Source organism: Parasteatoda tepidariorum, chromosome 10, assembly GCF_043381705.1.
Source record: "Parasteatoda tepidariorum isolate YZ-2023 chromosome 10, CAS_Ptep_4.0, whole genome shotgun sequence".
In the NCBI taxonomy this organism is placed as follows: domain Eukaryota; kingdom Metazoa; phylum Arthropoda; class Arachnida; order Araneae; family Theridiidae; genus Parasteatoda; species Parasteatoda tepidariorum.
Window position 1 is genome coordinate 10,553,034 of NC_092213.1, and position 6,093 is coordinate 10,559,126.

Consider the following 6,093-nt stretch of genomic DNA (forward strand, 5'->3'; position numbering starts at 1 on the left):
AAGAGAAAATTAATAAATAAATTAATTAATTAAATTGAATATATTTTCTACATTTTATTCCACTTAAAAAACGTTTTTAAGTTATTTTTTATTTTAATTTATTAAATTGAGAGAGAGAAAAACAAAACAAAAATAAATTAAAAGTTATCGAACAAAGTTATGATAAACCTACTTGAATCGGTTTCTAAACTTATAGATCGTTTCACAATTTTTAAAAACTAAATAAGTTATATTCACTTTTAATATAAACTTTGTGTAAAACTGTTTTCCAGTCAATATATGCATTTAAAATATCGAATAAAAAACTGCAAAACATCATTAGAAATGAACTTAGCGCAGCACTATTGCTTAATAATCTCTTCGACGAAAATATTTTTAAGAGAATGAAAAATCAAATTAAAATCTGTAAAGCAAGTTTGTGGATGGAGTTGCTATGGTAACATCATTATTTCGAAATTGTCAATGTCAAAATAAGTGGAAAATATTAAATTTAGCATTTTAATAATTGATGGATATAAAATACATCGTTAAACACCGGCGTCTTTTTCTGTGTTAAAGATAAAATCTTCCTAACACGCAATAACTTTTCAAATTCGCAATTCAAATCTTGCAATTCAAATTCTTCCTACCGAACAATAATTTTTCAAATTTGCACTGATTTGCAGTTATTTAGGTCTAAAAGAAAAAATTATTCAGAGTTTAGAAATTTCTTTAATTCACAAAATAAATTATTGATACATTTTTAAATATGAATGAGAAAAAAAATATTCCAGCTCAATTAAAAAATGTCAAATTATATTCTTGCTTGCAAGTAAAGAGCAAGGAAAAAAATTAATAAAAAGCTCACCGGTCATCTGCTTCAAGGGTTTAAATATTATCTCAATAAAAACCAAAACTTAATTTGAGAAACCAAATCTGTGTTAATCGAATGAAGAAAAAAAATTATTATTTTTAAATCGTTTTATTGAATGTTTAATAATTTAGGTGCAAATTTTTTTTTATCTTCAAGAATCATGGGAGTTGGTGAACGAAGTTAGCAGGGGGGAGAGCTCCCTAATAGGCAATATCAGGCAGTTTTTCATAAATGGATTTAATTCTCGAATATTTTCATACGTTGGAAAAACAAAACTAAGATAACTTTAACCGTTTGATGACTCATGTAAAAAATGTCTAGTAGAGTCGCGTAGGTATAGAAACCTGATTTTTCTTACCTAGAAAAATTCTTTACCTTGCTCTTGAATTTCGTTTGCAGTAACATTGTAAGTACATGTAACGTACTTGTGTAGGTTGATGTACGAGTAGTATATGTAAATATAACGACGCATCGAATGTAAGTAACTGGGAGAAAGAAAAAAAAGGAAAGAAAGGAAAATGAAATGAATTGGAAACACAGAACTAATATGTAGAAATCACATTTTTACCAGGTTACAAGGATTTTGCGCCCCTGCTCGCTTCGCTCACCTCTGTTGCTACAATCACTTTTTGATTATTGATGATAAAATGATTGTAGAATAAATAAATGGATAACGATTATCTAATTATCTATGAAAAAAATAAACGAATTTTAAAAATATGACTTTTTGTGAAAATTTGATTTCTCAGGAACTATTCAGCCGATTTCGCTTCAATTTTATACTTTGTCATTTTAAATTGTATACTTTAAAATTATGTAAAAAAAAATTATACCGTACAATGCAAAAATTTTCCGATAATTATTACATTATTCTTATTATATAATACTGAAATAATAATAAATACTCACTAAAAGTTACCTTTTGCATGGAATTATCTCAGGAAAGACGAATTTTATGATCGTCTGCAAAACATTTCTCGGAAACGAAGAATAAAAAGTTCTCGAAGTATACAAAAAGTAAAATTAACGATAAGGGGTCCAAACTTTGAACCACTCCCCTGGTCTAACTATTGTGACCATATTTCCCCCTATATTTTGGGATGAGAAATTCGAATCCGTCTAAAACAGGTGTGTTTATTCAGAAATAGTACGTTTTTGTGTTTGTTTTCAAAACATAAATATTGTATGCACTAATTAATTAACATATTTGAGGACACTCTTTTGAACCATTCAAATTGAGTAGTATAAGGTGAAGATCCGATTATTAGATTATAAGTTATTCAGGGTGGTCTGTTTGTTGTTTTAAGCACTGCACATCTAAATTACTTGGTATTCAATTGAAAGATATCAAAATGTATTATTACTAACACAGATAAAGTTTCACAGATTTAACTCCCAATTCAATTGAGTTAAAATTTTTTTTAAAAAAATTCATTTTGCTCCTTTACCATGGCAACTTTACAATTTTTTTTTAAATTCGCATTAAATTTTTGTTTACTTAAAATGCTCTTCGCGATAGGGATTACTTAGTTGTAAGATGAAAAACAAATTTTTAATAATATTTCGCATTTTTGTATTAATTATTTTAGTTACATGTGTTGACTGAATACAATTTCGCAACTTATAAGAAAAGTAAATATATCTCACTTAATGTTTAGTAACTGTAAGACAGTTAATGAGTTAAAATAGAGCCTTGGTGGCTCAGGGGATAGAGCGCTTGCCTCCCAATGAGGTGACCTGGGTTCGAACCCCAGCACTTGTTGGTCGATGCGAATTCTGCACCCGGTCACACCGACCAACGTCGGGACGTAAAATATCATCAGTATTAGACGGATCACGAGTTAGATTTGTCGTTAGAGGTTTTCGTGGTTTTCCTCTCAATATAACGCAAATACGGGTTAATTACGTCAAAAAGTCCTCTACAGAGGCAAATTTATCCCAATACTCTATCCAGGAGATCCCTTGTCTTCTGGATTAGGTTCAAAATTACAAGGCTACACAGTTGAACATTGGCAGTCGTAAACTCAAAATTGGGTCGATTTTTCGACGACGGCTATAAAGTAAAATAAGTGTAAAAACCTATTTAAATATGTTTATCATAAAATGTAGCGTAACAATGTAAGTTAGTTTAACGAAACACCGCTTTTATTTTGATTTGATGCCGATAATTTGGAATAAAAATCCAAATAAAAAACGTAACAATAGCAAAAGAAAGGATGATAATTAAATATTTATTGTGAAATACATTTAAATTATAAACTCCTCCTACAAACAATATCTTTATGACTTTTGTTAAGCTTATGCTGACGGCTACCAAAGAGATCTATATATTCGTGTGAGAAAAATTGATTAATTTTTATGTATGTTGATTATGAAAATAAGTTACTAAATTAAGAATATCTAGAATAGAAATTAGTAATCAGAATAGTGAGTGTTTGATTATTACGGTAACTAAACAAAACTAATATAAAACGTGATTATTAGAATATTATTGACAATATATTGTGCTCTTCATATTTAGCAGGGGTGTGGAAGGGTGCAGAAGGGAAAGGGATGCTCTTTAACATCAGTACTTAGGGGGTGAAAGGGGGACAATGGCAGCTTTCATTTGCCCCCTCCCCATGTGCCTTTTAAAAAAGTATAATGTCAACTTATGGGATTATTAAGCCCACCGGAAGGCTCGGCCCTATTATGCCCCTTGATTTACGAAGCCGTTTTACAGGCGTTGAAAACAGGGATGTGGGGGATGAGGGTAATCCATGCAATCAAATTTTGCACAAATGTACAGCTCTCAATAAGTGGGGAAAAAATTAAATAAATAAAAGATGTTATCAACCTTAATAATTTTTGCATTCATGACAGAAATTTTACGCATTAAATACCAATCAAAATGTTTCAATTAGATTATATCAAATATTTGATTATTAATTAACAGTATATGCGTGTGCAAAATTCAACCGACCAGAAAAGTTGACTCAAATTCTGCCACATCGGCGGCACTAATTTGTTTCATATTGTAATTAGTGCATATCTAATAGAGATTAAAATAAGAAGTTAACTATTGAAAAAAAAAACGTTGAAATTAATGTTTTGTAATATTCTATTAAATAAAATATTGCAGTTAATTTGCAGAAGTTTTTACTTACAATAAGGGGTTCCATTTTTGGTTTTAGCAAGAATAGTCACCAGGATTTTGCACAAGCAGATCTTATTAGCATAATCAAAATTTTCGTAGTTATAAAAGTTTCATAAATATTTTTTTTAAAAGATTGAATTTGTATTTCTGAGGAACAAAGAAATGCATAGTTTTAAATGATGTATAAAAATTATAATTGATGTATAAAATTAAATGATGTATAAAATTAAAAATTATAATATAAACTATAATATAAATTTAAAATTGCATAGTTTTAAATTATGTATAAACTTCGGATAAACGAGTTATCTTTCCAGAAATTTTAGATTCGCTTAAAATGTTTCCGATTTACGAAAAAAAAAATAAATACAGTAAAGTGATATTACTTTTTACTTCTACAGCTACTTTTTTGACTAAAATATTTTCAATATATTTACCTGATAAAGATACCCTCCATATTTTATCCATATCTGTTTTGAAAAAAAATTTATTATTTTGAGGAAATATGTTTTTGAGTATGAGGTGAGATTTCTGTCCTTAATAATTAGCATTGTTAAAGTCAACCTTTCGCACCATTATGATTATTACATGATTAAGAAAGATTTTTTGTTCGTGAGAATCCGATCATTCGAAAAAAGTCATTCAGTATTTTTTTTTTTACACCTTTTTGCCATTTATTTGATGACTTGAAACCATATGAAAAATTTTACTCGATAAAAATATATATTTGCTGTAATATAACCGTAATGTTTTCCTTCTTTTGAAAATAGCACAGTGAATTAGAATTAGTTTTCGTTTTTTTTTTTTTTTTTTTTTTTTTNCAGGATTTTGCTTTTTTTTTTTTTTTTTTTAATTGTATTTATTTATTTTATCAATTACTGAACTAAGTTTTCACTAATAGCAATGATAACTGACTTTTCTCCTTCTAATTTTTAAAACTTTAAAAAAAACTTTTAATTTTCAACTTTGCCCGCCTTTTTAAAAAACTGCATATCGATACTGCCAAAGCGAGAAACAAATTTATTTCAATTTATCAATATTTTACATAATATCAAAAAACGTAAACTTTAAACGCTTTGTCATTTTAAAGATTATTGTAAAAAACAAAGAAGTGCATCTATTTATTAACTTTGAAAATATAAAAGGAATTTAGGGTATAACGTAAGCATTGTTTTACCCCTCCTCCCTTTTCAACAAAAATTAGGAAATTAAAACCCCTACTTCCCTTTAGGTGCTTACGTAATATTTGAATGGCTCCATTCGAAATAAATCCATTCGAAGTAAATCCATTCAATTAAATACTTAAAAATCTTACGTAAGCAGCATAATCGTTTTAAATATTGCTATTTTATTTTTTGTGTGGTTAATTCTTATTAAAACTAAACTTATTCTACTGATTTATAAATCACTTTTTATTTTTTCTGAAAGGAATTTTCCGTAATTTTTTTAAAATTAGTTAGAAAACGCTACACCTTTGCAAATTTTTTTTCCACCTAGCTGTCAACAGTCTAGGGCACTGGGACAACTGTCCTTGTCACCCAACCCCCTTGAGTACAGCTTTGTTATTGTCTCATCACTATTTAGAACCAAATTATAAGTTAACAAAGTCGAAATGACTAACTATACCTAAGTGTGTACAAGTTATACATAAATATTTCTCTGGGGATAGTCTATTAAGAGGTTAGAAAAATATTTTTCAAAGCAACTCCCCTTACTTTACATCAGCATATAGGCCTTAAGTACCACGCCTACTTTCTGTACACAAACATGCCTACTGACCGCCCTCTTTACAATTAATTATGCATTCCAACCAACTGAATTCGGTGTGTTTCCTTGGTTGGTTAAGGTGAACTAATGAATAAAATGTTATTAAACTTATAGACTCTTTTAAAGAAGAATTATTTCAGAATACATGTATATTAACCATTATTTTAAATCTGTTTTTTATATTATGTAATCAACAAATTGAATTTGAAGATTGTATCAGTTCTTAAAAGTAATTAATGTATCTGTGATAATATATCTAGAATTAATTTATCTGAGAGAAAGGTAATTAATATAACTATGATCTATCCATTTAAGTTAAAATAATGTATAAAATTTT